This window comes from Xyrauchen texanus, chromosome 5 (genome assembly GCF_025860055.1).
Source record: "Xyrauchen texanus isolate HMW12.3.18 chromosome 5, RBS_HiC_50CHRs, whole genome shotgun sequence".
NCBI lineage: Eukaryota > Metazoa > Chordata > Actinopteri > Cypriniformes > Catostomidae > Xyrauchen > Xyrauchen texanus.
Window position 1 is genome coordinate 41,403,741 of NC_068280.1, and position 15,498 is coordinate 41,419,238.

Below are 15,498 nucleotides of genomic sequence, written 5' to 3' on the forward strand. Positions count from 1 at the left end.
CCGCTGCCAAGCCAGACTCAGCTCCAGGCCATGCCACAGCCAAGACAGAGTCAGCTCCAGGCCATGCCACATCCAAGACAGAGTCAGCTCCAGGCCATGCCACATCCAAGCCAGAGTCAGCTCCAGGCCATGCAACAGCCACGCCAGAGTCAGCTCCAGGTCATGTCACAGACACGCCTCAGCCTGCTCCTTGCCATGTCACAGCCACGTCTCAGTCTGCCCCATGTCACAACTGAACCTCAGTCTGCCCCATGCCTTGTCACAGCTGAACTCCGAACTGCTCCATGTCATGTCACAAGCAAGCCTCTGCACCATGGTCCAGGCCCGCCTCTGCTCCACGGTCCAGGCCCGCTATTCATTTACATTTACGCATTTGGCAGATGCTTTTATCCAAAGCGACTTACAGTGCACTTATTACAGGGACAATCAGAGTAACCTGGAGTTAAGTGCCTTGCTCAAGGACACAATGGTTAACAGTTATGTGCTTTAGCCCACTACGCCGCCACCACCACTCTCCACCTATTCCACCTTGGTCCTTGGCCCCATCAGCTCTGCCCCTTCATGGCTCTCCCCTGTTTTCCTATTTTTCATGTCTCTTATTTTGAAAAGTTCAAGTCATATGATGTCCTGTTTTCCCTCCATGTTCATGTTTCTTGTTTTCATTGGTTCATTGTTTGATTGCTTTGTAATTAGTCCTAGTTTGTAATTGGTTTAAGGTTATTAGTCTTGATATCATGTGTATAGTTCTGTCTGTTCATTAGTTGTTTTTTTCACCATGTTATATATTTAAGCCCTCACATTTGCCATTGTCTGATGTCGAGTATTGTTTATTGTGAGTTCAAGTCATGTCATGTCAAGTGCATAGTCAAGTTTATGTTTAGTTTAGTTTACGTGTCAATTTCATGTTCACTGGTATAGTTAGGGTTTCTTGCATAATCATTGCTTTGTAAATTACATTTACATTTACATTTATGCATTTGGCAGACGCTTTTATCCAAAGTGACTTACAGTGCACTTATTACAGGGACAATCCCCCGGAGCAACCTGGAGTTAAGTGCCTTGCTCAAGGACACAATGGTGGTGGCTGTGGGGATCGAACAATGACCTTCTGATTAACAGTTGTGTGCATTAGCCCACTACGCCACCACCACTCCTCTAAATAAACTGGTCTTGGGTTCTACACATCATCTTAGTTATTGACATTGCTAGCTACTTTGTTACACAATGGAAGAAGTTAACGCAGCCATCCACAGCCCAAAGCTGTAGCTCTCTGATGCTAAAAAGAACATTAAAGTTCAGTCAAGCCAAATGATTTGTTAGCACAATGCTTTCACTTTTGTTCTTCTAAAGAGTAGTGAAGGTGATTTTGTAGGTGACCCCAAACTGCCAAAACCAATGTAATGTATACCCCAAAACAGATTTCAAGATGGGTCCACAGAGGCTCATACATTCTCTGAGACGAAGAATTACTTCCAGAACACTATTTTGAGATGCTGCACCACTGCGCAGCTTGTGCATGTCAAAGATTCACAAGTGAAACATTTAAATGTGTCGAAAACACAGAGAGAATTGTGGTGGCTAAAATAAATTAAAGGACCTTTACCCTTGAATCAACAGACACTATGATCTCTGTTAAGGATGTCAAAATGGCCCGGTTGGATTTGCAACTTGGCATGCTTCTTGACATTTGCAAAGTTCGTAGTACCATCGTCTGCTGAATAGGAGTTTTTCAGACTTAATTCTGAAATATGATAACTTAATTGTGTTTTTTAGCATAATCTGAGTTAAAGAAGCACAATTTATGATACAAGTTTTGTCAGATTTTACTGCTGATTTGAAATATGTTCTAATGTTCTTAGATCGTAATCTTAACCTACCATTTTGGAAATGTTGGTCTTTTCCATTTCAAAGAGATAGAAGCTGCACTTGTATGCCACTTGTTTAAATAGAAAAATAGCTGCCCAGCCTGCCTTAAGAGTGTGTTCACGCATCACTTTAAGTCCATTTAATATTGGATGGTCATGATATCTACATACTGTATGACATAGTTTGTTTCAAAATTGGTAGCTGCAGTCTCATCTGTTGCTCAGTTACTGAATTGCTTTAGTGTCCTAGCTGAAATGTTGGAGTATGTTTGTATTATCAGTGGTGAAAGCTGTTAAATAAGGCCAAATGGTAATCTTTTATTTAATGTTTTATTAAAATGAAACTAATTAATATTAAAGTGTACTTGCCCTTCCAAGTATAACAATCAATGTCATAGATGCAGCAACTCTAGAAATGTCGCAAGCAGATACTTGCACACATCAATGTGGCCTCACAACTAACTTACACAGGTAGTCTGTGCATTGTCTGTGCCTATTACTGCAGGAAAATATGTTGTTAGTTAAAATTACATTGGTCTATGGGAAACCATGACTGCTCCACAAGAATCAGTATTCATAACCTGAGGCATTTCAACAATTCAATGAGAAAGACAAAGAATACAGAGAAGGAGAGCAAGGTCAAATGTTGTGAATCTTTAATTGGTGCTATTAATGATTAGTAATGTGCTTCATGGGTTGCATAAAAGAGATTAACGCCACATTAGCGAATCATATTTACTGAAGCACTATTTGCATAATGGAGCGTGTAATGGAGTTTTTACTTGCGCTATAATTTCATAAACTTCAGAAATGATAAGTATTAGTGATTTTCTTTCAGCATGAGTTTATAGTCAGATGTCAGATTGTTGTACTCATACACAGGGAGAGGTAATATGTGTTAATTCCAAGTATTCTGTATCCAATGGTGGTGTAAATGTTTGCTATGATAATTACATTTTATTCTTTACTAAATGATGTGATGCACTGTGAAATCTGAAATATTGATTACAGTATTTAGGTATGAATCATAATAATAATAAAAACATATTATATATATATATATATATATATATATATATATATATACACATCAGCACTGCTGTGATTCGGCTATAGGCATGAGGCCGCAGTCTGAGTGTCGTAGGTAATTTAGGGCCATTTAGCAGGATTAAGAGTGTGATATTGCTTATATACAACAGTTCAATGAACAAGTACATTTTTTAAAAATTAGGAAAAACTGAGTATGGTCATAAAAAATGCATTTGTGCATGGAACTACTTTCTTACGCGGCGGATCACAATCTGCCATTGCTGGATCAAAACAAATGATGCATCCAAGCCTTCGTTATCAATAAAAAAATGTCACGTCAGAAATAGTATCACGGCTTGTGCTGTTTTGAACAAGTTATTGGATAAACAAGGGTGTGTGTTTGTGTGTGTAAGTGAGAGAGAGAGAGAGAGAGCAAGAGAGAGAGAGAGAGAGAGAGGGAAAGAGAGACAGAGCATGTGTAATCACCTGTTGCAACACCCAAGCAGAGATGCTGTCAGTTTTCTGAAGATCAGCTTTCTACGTGGAAAAATAGCATGCAAGTGGGGGTATTTCTCACCTATTTTGCGGTTGCTGCAAAGTTGCAATGGCCAATATGGAGTTACACTGACACCTAGTAGTATGGATGGAACAACATGCAAACATATTTGTTTTCATTTACCAATGCCATTGTAGAAATGCATTACACCCAATAACAGGGGTGTTACAGAGATAAAATGACTGTTGTCCTGTTGGACTGTAAAATTGAAAGATGGAGCTGGGCTGAATCTAGGGACCAGAATATCAAAGAAAGCAGGGGGTGGGTCCTTTTGTCTAAGCAACCACCTAGTGACCACCTATAATGCCTTAGCAACCCAGAATACCCTGACCACCACATAGCAACTCCATGGAAACCACCCATAACACACAAGCATCGTGACCTCTCCATTTTCATCAGAATTATCAATATCTGTAATTGCAATATTGAATATTCATTGACAGATCATTGTGAGCCCTGGTGCTTTTTTACATCCCTATCCAAGCTTTGAAAAAAGAAAGGCTAAAACAAAAGACAGTGACCACCAGCCCCCCACCCACACTGTCAAAGTAATGAGGAACAACAATATGTGAAGAATCTGTTATTACCTATGGAGTCAGGTACACATTTCATTCTCAACAGCTCATTCAGTCTAGTCACACACAACTGAGCTTTTAATATGATTTTCCTTCTCTTTCAGAGAAGAGGTATTTGTCATCATATCTGGCTAATGAATTGACTTTATCCTTTTCCTTTCCCTGTCATTTTTGATGAATTCACTATGGAAATGACCATGGAGGCCTATGGGGAGCCTGTGCAGGATAACACACAGTATTAGGGAGGAAATATGTCTCCCAGTGCTGAATGGAACCAGGGAAATGAGTTCTCATTCCAAAACACTCTACACACACAGACTCCCTAGAGAGTGTGTGAGAATAAAGGCAGGCAGAGGGACAATGAGAGGATGGAGGCAAAAAGAGGGGCAGTGCGAGGCAGACAGAGGCCCTGTTAACACCTGGTATTTAAGGATATATATAATATACTTGTGGCTATAAACAGTGTGTATAACACTTATTGCCTTGCCCTGATTACTTTCACTGTAAATGTCTTCCTCTAACTTTCTTTAAAAAAATAAAAACTACTAAGGATGAGTAGAAATTATTTTGTGTACTATGTAACACAATTTTTGTTCCTAGATAGTAAGTCTTATTTCCTAATGGGAAAAAGGCCAAAAGTATAGAAAATGGCTATTATTCCCCTCAAACTTTGCTTTTGTGACCAGAACAGTGATATTTTGAAATGTATCTGTTTCCAATGAGAAAACGAGCAAATTTGTGTATTTTCGTTCACATAAAGTCCAAAAAAAACAACATATGAATACAAATTAACATGTAGTTATACTAAAGTAATACAAAAATTACTACAAAATATTTAGAATTTTGTAGATTTCAAGATTTAGAATTATACTGTAAATTACTTTCACGAATCAGCCCCCAAATGTAGCCTACCACCATGTTCTCATCATACTGTCCTTGGTAGTGGCGTTCAAAGTCCAGTATATCCTGATGGAAGTGCTCGCCTTGCTCCTTCGAGTATGCTACCATGTTCTCCTTGAATGTATCAAGAAGAGCATCAATTATATGGACTTTGAGGGACATCCTACAGCCCATTGTGCCATAGTTCTTCACTAGAGTCTGCATAGCAATAAAGCTGTTCCAAGCCGCTTTCTCCTTACTAGTGAGCTTCTTGGGGAAATCATTGCACTCCAGGATCTTCTATATCTGTGGTCCAACGAAGACACCGGCTTTGACCTTTGCCTCAGACAGCTTAGGGAAGAAGTCTTCAAGGTATTTGAAGGCTGCCGACTCCTTATCTGGAGCTCTGACAAATTGTTTCATAAGGCCCAATTTGATGTGCAGTGCTGGCATCAGCACCTTCCAGGGGGTCCACCAGTGGCTCCCAGTTGACGTTGTTCCTCCCCACAGAGAACTCGGTCCGCCTTGGCCAGTCCCGCCTGCGGTAGTGCACCTTGGTTTCCCTGTTGTCCCAAAGGCATCCCACAATTTTTTTTTTACATTTAAAACTTAAAAAATTTTGAAAATTACAAAATTTAATAATGTAAAATTCCGAGCAACAATTGTCCATCTTGTCTTACTAAACAAAACTGAACTGATGGTCTTAAGGCCCCTGTATTTATACTACTATTTATATTACTGGAAAGTTCTAGAAGTTACTGCAAGTTTACTCAGCACTGAATCTATCTGGAATGTTCTGGAAAATAGGTACATTTCAAAATATCACCATCCTGGTCACAGAAGCAAAGTTTGTGCGGAATAATAGTATATATTTGAGGCATAAGCAATTAGGAAATAACACTTACTACCCAGGAACCAAAACAAAACCAAAAATGTTGTTACATGGTGTAATAAAAAATACACCAAATGTTGTCGACTGGGCTCGTCAATTAGCTTGAACCTGGAGCGCTCCATTAACATCCATCTTGAACAGAGACTAAAAACTAAATGTTTATCATTTCTTTACGTTCTGAGCTTACATTTTTTTTTTTTTTCGTTCCAGTTCCAGCATTCTGCTGCGTCCTTTCCAATTGGGAACTGGTTAGAATTAAAATAATATATATATTAACTAGATGGTGTCACCAGATCTCTCAAGACAAAAAAGTGATCTGGTCTGGAAAAACACACTCAAAATGAGCAACTTGCCTCAACCAAAATAAGTGAAAATACATGTAATAAATAATAATAAGTGATAACAAGCTAATAAGAAAATAATAATTACATTTTTGACTCCAGAATTCAAATCATGACAAGCAAAGTATACAGTAGCCTATATAAAATAATGTAATATTAATAAATGTATTCTTAATATTAAATCTTCTTCTTTCGGCTTCTCCCGTTAGGGGTCGCCACAGCAGACCATCCATGATTCGCATACTTAACTTGGCTCAGGTTTTACGCTGGGTGCCCTTGCTGATGCAACCCCCAGTGGATGGGGGACTTTCACTCACACCTACAGGGAAATTTAGAATCTCCAATTCACTAAACCTGCATGTTTTAGGACTTGTGGGGGAAACCGAAGCATCAGGAGGAAACTGATGAAACTGACTAACAACTGAGGCAAAATATGTTTTCTGCATGCATAAACACGCTGAGGAAACTGACTAACAACTGAGGCAAAATATGTTTTCTGCATGCATAAACACGCTGCTTGCACATGTTTGGACTTAACGTCATCTTATGGGCCAAATTATTATCAAAGTCAGAATCTGGCAACATCAAACCTGTATCAATTTGTCATATCTAACAATAACTCAGTAAAGACTTTAAACAACTGAGAAATGAAATTGTTACCTCAATATTTTTCCTTTTATCTGGATTAACTGTGCATGTACTGTACACTGCGGCCATAAGTTTGGAATAATGTACAGATTTTGTTTTATGGAAAAATATTGGTACTTTAATATATCAAAGTGGCATTCAGTTTATCACAATGTATAGTCAGGACCTTAATAATGTGAAAAATTACTATTACAATTTGAAATATTTTTTCAGAACTTCTGAAACTGCTTCAAAGTGTTATCAAAACATTCTCCACATGCAGCAAACTAGGGACTCTTGCTTATTTGTACATCTGGGCCTTCCACATCTCTTTCGGTCCTTTTTAGAACCAGTTGTCCTTTGTCTTTGAAGACTTTAGTGCTCAACTTTGTATGAAATCTTTCAAGCATTGTATGGCCTTCATTCCTCAAAAAATTATTGACTGATAGGTTTATATAGAGAGCCGTTTCTTTTTTGCCATTTTTTACCTAATGTTGGCCTTAAGACATGCCAGTCTATCGCAGCTCAAAAACAAACACAAAGACAATGTTAAGCTTTATTTGACAAACCAAATAGCTTTCAGCTGTGTTTGATATAATGATTTTCTAGTACCAAATTAGCAAATTAGAATGATTACTCGAGAATACGATTTTGGAATGATGGCTGCTGGAAATGGAGCCTGTCTAGATTTGATCAAAAATTACTTTTTTCAAATAGTTATTGTGCTGTTTTTTACATCAGTAATGTCCTGACTATACTTTTTGATCATTTGAATGCCACTTTGGTGAATTAAAGTACAAACATTCTTTCCAAATGACAAAATCTGTATATTATTCCAAACTTTTGGCCGTCAGTGTATAATAGTATTTATATACAGTTATCTAAAAGGTCTCTAAAAGTGTTTACAAAGTGCAATACAGATTTCCACATCCATAGAATAGAGAGTAAACATTTACAGAATTTACAAATAAATTAGAGTAAAAGAGAGTAAAATACAGTTAAGAGAGTAGAATTTAATATGGTTAGCTTGTGATTGGATTACCTGAGGAACAGGGACAGTGAAAGTATGGAGGCACATAGAAGACAGTGGATGGTATTTAAGTGTGGATTCAGTCACCTGGCAGCACCCCTAGAGCACTCGGTTTTAAAGTGCTGGGATGTATTTCTTTCGCTCTAAGAGTGTTTATATTTAATATATAAAAAAATATTTTACTGTCTTGACGCTTTGGAAAAAGTGTCTATTAAATGAATACATGTCAAATGTAATGCAAATGTAAATATTATTTCTGTTCCATCGGCTCTAACTGAATTAGGGAGACAGACTTTTGGATATGACTGGAATACTCATTAAAGAGATTTAAAGTACACAAAGTTGCAAGACTTGGTATATTTCAGGATTTTAAACCTCCTGTAGCTCTGTCTTTGATTTCCTTTAAATGTCCAGTAGCAGGAAAGTATACCAAAACAATTCAAGTGGAGTTCTGATAAAGAATACACAGGAATCTCATGATCCTTGGTTTTCCAATTATTATTGATTCCAATAGGAATTATTTAGGAGCCTGTTAGTACTGTATGTGACCCTCTCTTTGAGGTCAAACTATAAATACTGAATTTCAGTTAGCTATGGATTCAGTTGTAAATTTATACTAATTAAAAGAGTATGATTAATTCTGTTCTATTAATTATAATTTTAAATTAGAAAAACTGATATTTCCATGTTCAGCATCTATTTATTTCATCAATCAGTGGCAGCAGGCTGCAGTTTAACACATGAGGTCATGATTTGTTTACTTTCGCCAGCAGATGGCGCTCTATCAATGCCACATGGGAATGGAAGTGTGACTGCTTTACAATGCAAAACACTTTGTCAGCCCTCTCTGGGCCACTTGTGTCTTTTCTTTAGTTGTACAGAACTCAAACAGACTCGGCTATCATTTTAACTCTTTCCCCGCCAGCGTTTTTTAAAAAAAGTTGCCAGCCACCGCCAGGGTTTTTGACGATTTTCGCTAAATTTTAATGGCACGCAGAATATTTTCTTCCATGAATATATGAAGATGCTATATATCACAATAAAGATCTGAGCCTCTGCTTTTAGGCAAAAAAAAACGATTTTATTTTATCTTCATTTGTTCTTTTTTATTGCGACTTGAACAGAGGTCGGTTTTGTCAAAAACAACATTTCAGACAAAAAGATGATAAAAGGCATGTTTATGTCTGATATTTTGAGCTTCTCAATACTCCACTTCTTCATGTTTGAGACGATCGCAGTCTGTTTCTTTGATCAAAGAGTTGCGTACTCTTTCAAAACATGCGCAGGGGTCTTCCTTACCGTATAACACCTAAAACACGGAAACCCGGAAAATTCCGTGTTTGGCGGGGAAGCGTTTTTTCATAAAACACGGAAAATTCCGTGTTTGGCGGGGAAAGAGTTAAGTAAAGGTTGGTGGATTTTTGGTACCAGTGCACTTATTTTATATGCATGTCAGGTTTTATTCTTTTCACTTTGAGTTTTCCTCTCTTGCAAATTTAAGGAAAATCTGCTTTTACAGAAAAGCAGACATATTGTTGTGATTTATGGATTAATTTTCACTCTCCGGAGTTTTACAGAACCGTTTTGTAAAGACCTAAAGGACATAAAACTATACATCAAATGCTTATTTCTCCCAAAGTTAAGCTCGAAGAAATAATATACTGTCGATGTCTCCTGCTGTCTCTGTCAAGGCTGCAATCTGTCAGTCATTTGCCATCCCAGTTTTGTATGACTTTCTTTCTTCTGCAGAATACAAACAAAGTGTTTTAGAAAAATATCTCTGCTTTGTTGGTCAATACTATGCAAGTGAATGGTGGCCAGATCTTTGAAGGTCCAAAATGCATAAAGGCAGATTTCAGTGGTTAAATCCATGTCCTCAGATGCAATATGATAGGTGTGGGTGAGAAACAGATCAATATATAAGTCCTTTTTATTATAACTCTACACTTTTACTTTCATATTCTTCTTTTGTTTTTGGTAATTCACATTCTTTGTGCATATCACCACCTACTGGGCTGGGAGGAGAATCTATTGTAAAAAAAAGTACTAAATATACTCACACACACCTATCATATTACTTCTGAAGACATGGATTTAACCACTGGAGTCTTATATATTACTTTTACACTGCCTTTATGTGCTCTTAGAAGCTTCAACATTTTGGTACCCATTCACTTGCATTGTGAGGACTTACAGAGCTGTAATATTCTTCTAAAAACCTTAATTTGTGTTCAGCAGAATTATAAATATATATATATAGTTGTTGGCTAAACAAGCTAACACAATAAATCCACACAGGGATACATTAAGGCAAGGCTCATCTAGCTATATTATGAAGTTAGATTTTAGCTGAAACATTTAACTTTGTTCTCAGGACAAGGGTATTTTTCATAAAAATCCAGTTATTGGGGCAAGTCATGTGTTTTAGATGTTGTAATTTTGTGCAATTAATTTATTACAATATAAATGAGTTTCTAGAGAAAGCTTTGCTATAACTATGGTATTTTATTTTTGTATGTTACATTTTTCCTGCTTAATGAATACTGTGTTTCATAATTGCTTAACATATTGCTAAAATGAAATATTAAGCCATAAGATAAACGATGGACTGTAAATACATGTATGTGGTGGAAGTTGTTGTTTATTTTTCAAACTAGATTTAGATAGATAGATAGATAGATAGATAGATAGATAGATAGATAGATAGATAGATAGATAGATAGAACCATTATGTATAAACAAGAGCTTTTTAGAGGAGACAGATATGTATTTACAGAGCTTTGTTACATGGAGCACACGTCAATCAACCCTCTTTTAATGTCAGTTCAACAACCTCAAATGGAATAGTTTAGAGTTTCCACCTGCATTTAATGGTGCTCATTCAAGGATCTGATCTGATATGCAGTGCATTATGTGTCTGGTGATGGATGAGTAACCTGAACAGACCACTGTTAGATATTACTTTTTTTTTTTGTCTGGGCTATTTTAGATTTGTTTGTGGTGTGTGTGTGTGTGTGTGTGTGTGTGTGTGTGTGTGTGTGTGTGTGCGTGCTCCTCAGCAGATCTACTGTAGCTCTATAGTGTGAGTTTAAGAATGTATACGTAAGTGTGTGTGTGCAAATACACACACAAACACAGACACGCACACACACACACACACACACACACACACACACACACACACACACACACTGAGCCCTTGTTCACCCCGAAGCCCTGTGCCTGTTATCCAGATGTACTCATTAATTGAATTCCACCACAGCTGTAAGGTGCTTGCTCTACTTTTGGATGAAAAAATATAGAGCGTAAATGGAAACAATACATTTGCGCTCTTTGTGTGTTAGGCCAAGCTTGTGGAGATCAGAGAGTGAGGGACTGATGGAGAATTTGAGCCGTGGCCAGATATCACCAATCGATCTTGAGATGATGGGGGCAGCAAAGCAGTGTGTGCTTCACTGTCGGGTAACACACTGTGAATTCTCTGGACATATTGCTGTGCTTACAAAGTACAAGTTGAATTTTAAAATAATCACCATTCAGTGAAGAGCTGGTGGACTTTAGTGGAAAGAGCTTTTGGATCAGGTTCAGTAGGACTACGGAGATGATAAACTTGGAAAAATGTCAGCAGCTTGCAGAATTTCAAAATAGAATATATAGCCAAGGCAAGAGTTTAAAAAATAAATAAATTGGCACCTATTTCAGTCTGGACTTGATAACAGAATGATTAGCCTAAGGTTTTCTTTATGTGTGCTCCTGTGTTGTGTTTGTAAGGTATGTAACAAGTTCACAGGGATGAGGAAGCAGGAGACGATGATTTTCAAACTTAATCTTTGTCTTTTAAACAGTGAAAATGATAAACAATGCAAATAATAATAAATCCAAAAGGGGGAATTAATTCAGGGCAGCGTTCAGTATAAATGCTACGGCCAACACACAACAGCTTGTCGGCTGGGATCTCTCTTTCCCTCACACTCTGAGAACTCGCCCTTTTATTTCCCACTTCTCTCACTGCAAACACAGAAAAAAGCAATTATCAGCAATTCATCTCAGGTGAGAACCCCTACCACTTACTCTCTTCCAGACTAACGCTCAACCATGCCCTTGCATCAACAAGATGTATGTGTGTTTGAGTTTTTTGGCTCACTTTTATAAATCAGATATGGTTACAATATATTATTACTTTAACAAACAAGTGTTTTTACCAGATTGAAGGAATCAGCCATTGATTTGTCAGTTTTATTATTGCTCATATTTAGAGTTAAGATATTTTTAAAAACCTTAAACCTTAATCTTCAGCACATAACTGTACCAACACAGTGTGTGCTGTGAACATGAATGATAACCTCAAATTATGTGGCTTGTTGCAGCGAGTTATTACTTTTGCTATTGCTATTACACTAAGTGATCAGACTTGTGATCTTTTTGTGAAAGATGATTAAACAGATTTGCATTGAAGTAGGTACCCCAGCCATATCCAGGGACCAGAACATTATATAGACTTGGTCTTGGGCAATTTTTACTTGGGCCAGGAAGTACCACACCTAGCAACCACCCAGAACACCACAGTGTTGTTGTCAAGACTAATTCAGTCTTGACAACTTTTTGAAAGGTTTAGCATATTAACATGAGTAAGAAACAGTGATAGGATATTGGTCTTGGCGGAGTAGATCTGCGATGCTGCTGCTGCTGCTGCTGTATAGCAAGCCCAGAGACTTGCTACTGCTAGAACATACAAAGACATACTGATTAAAGCTTGTGGACATGCTGTTGCTGCACAATTAGAAAAACACAAGACATGCTGCATCAGCATATATGACATGCTGCTGCACAATTAGACATAAGTACAATCTGCTAGACAAGTGGAGCTAGGGAGGTGGATGTTTTCAGAAAAACACTCATGCACTAAAAACATTTACATTTTAGAACCTGATTACACCCTGTGAGCCAACTGACTTGACATATTGAAGAACCTATCAGCTTGCACCATTCAGAGTTGCATGCCTGAACTTAGTCATTTATCTTATTGAATCTGTAATATTTTCTATGCTTCTCTTTATTGTACACATTCTGACTGATTCATCAATTTCGATACCTAAAAATCCTAAATGCCCTTATAGTAATTTTGTCATCCTAATGTTGTTTCAAACCATACAGCTTACAAAAAGAGATTTTAGGCAGAATATTACCTCAGTCACTAATCACTTCCATTGCATCTTTCTGGGTGAGTATATGGTGACAGAATTTTCAGTTATGGGTAAACAATCCCTTTAAGAATTAAAAGAATTGACCTTGTTTTACTTTGTTGACTCTGTGTACCTATTCCCTTTCCATATGTTTCTATACTGGTGCATACAGTAACATTGACAATTCTTCACTTTTGGATGATTTGTCTAGCGACTCCCCCTCCAGCGGTTACACCCACTCCCCAGAGACTCCCCCTCCAGCAGTTACACCCACTCCCAGAGACTCCCCCTCCAGCAGTTACATCCGCTACCCAGAGACTACCTCTCAAGTGGTTCTGCCCACTTCCCCAGCGACTCCCCCTCCAGCGGTTCTGTACACTCCCCTAGAGACTCCCCCTCCAGCAATTCTGCCTGCTCCTCCAGAGACTCCCCCTCCAGTGGTTCTGCTGACTCCGCTAGAGACTCATCTTATAGTGGCTCTGCCCACTCTCCTCCAGCTGCTCCACCACCTGACCCATTACCTGCCCTGAGGCCACCTCCCAGGCCTGCAGACCCTTTCCCTGCACTGTGGCTGCCTCCCAGGCCTACTGACCCAGTTCTGGACTGGACCTATTTCCTGAAGGCATATGCTGTCAAGAACTGAATAAGGAACATCATGTTTTCTCTCTCCCCCTCTCTCTCTTCATCTGTTCATGTCACTCACTCTGGGTCCCTCCTCTATCCATATATTTTCTGTCTTTTATTCTCTGTATTTCATACTTTTTGTTCACTCACCCTTTCTGTTGTCACTTCCATTGCATCTTTTTGGGTGAGTATATGGTGACAAAATTTTCAGTTATGGGTAAACAATCCCTTTAAGAATTAAAAGAGGTGACCTTGTTTGACTTTGTTGACTCTGTGGACCTATTCCCTTTCCATATGTTTCTATACCGGTGTGTACAGTAACATTGACAATCCTTCACTTTTAGATGATTTGTCTTGCTTTCAACAAACTAAAACAGTTCCTCTCTCATCTCCCGTATCACTTTCCACTCTTTTTGGTTTCATCTGTCCATTCTCCCAAAAATAAATGACTGTCATATGTGCAGCTCCGGTTCTGATAGGGAAAACAATATTTTCTCCCTCGTGTTTCCTAGGACTTTTGAAGTATTTTGAAGTGTTTTCCCAGACTACGTTACCCAGCATGCACTGCCCTCATCACTGCCATCTGTTCCTGTTTATTCTCACCTGTTTTCCATTCCCTCATTAGCTTTTGTGTGTATAAATAGCCTTTTAGTTTTTGCATTCTTTTGTCAGTTCTTGTTTGTTGTTATTTGAGTTCCCATTTGTTTGTTTGTTTCATTTTTATTATCTTTATTAATTCTTGCAATTAGATCCAACGTCTTCCGTCTCATCTCAGCAACAATTCCTTACAGACGAACTGACCAACATGGATCTAACGGCTGTCCAAATTCTGCTTCTCAAGCAAGGGGACCGTCCAGTTGACAATCACATATGTGAGTTCTTTGAACTAGTGAATTTAGTGACCTATCCAGACTGCTCTCTGGTCGTTTTCTTCCGGACTGGTCTGAATAGTGCAACGAAGGAACTGATGCCTCCGGCTGATCCTATATTGAGAAGGCTCTGGAACTTTGCGGTTCCCATTACACAATGGATTATGGTGGGAACCCCAGGCCAAAATCTGCATCTTCGGCTTCTTCAGCCTTCCATGGCTCCTTGCTCCTTGCCTTCCATGGCTCCTTGCTCCTTGCCTTCCATGGCTCCTTGCTCCTTGCCTTACATGGCTCCTTGCTCCAAGCCTTCCACTGCTCCTTGCTCTGAGCCTGCCGCGGCCAACAAGCCAGCGCCCGCACATGCCACGGCCAACAATCCAGCGGCCGCACCTGCCAACCCATGGTTGTGGCCTCAACCATACCAGAGCCAATGTCAGTCCTCACCCGCTCCTGTGACTATGCTCCCAGTGGTCTGGAAAAGGAGAAGGAGGAAACGTACACTTCCTCAGCCTCTGCCAGTGCTCATGACCACAGAGGTCATTCCCAAGTCGATGCCAGTGCTCACGATCATGGAGGTCGTTCCCTAGTACTCAAGACCATGGAGGTTATTCCCCAGTTGCTGCCAGCTCTCGCCGAGCCTCCCATGTCTCTGCCTTCCATTGCTCTGCTCCTCCACCTCCCACGGCTCCACCCTTAGAGCCTTCAATGGCTTCGCCCCTCGAGCCTCTCCTGCCTTTCATACTTTTGTTCACTCACCCTTTCTGTTTTCCTTACTATCCTTCCTTCAGTCATCTCAGTATAGCAGTTTTCTTTTTTCTGGTTCACTTGGGGGGAGTAATTGTGAAGTTGAGTATTGTGTGTCTGTATCTGCTTTGTGTGTGTGTGTGTGTGTTGTGTGTAATGAGAGGGATATCCTCCTTGAGTCTCCTGTCTGGCAATAGCTTGAAACAGATAATCACCTTGTGGACCTGATACTAACAGAGTGAGGGAGTGATAGAAAAGAAGGAAGAGAAACAGATTGTGGAATG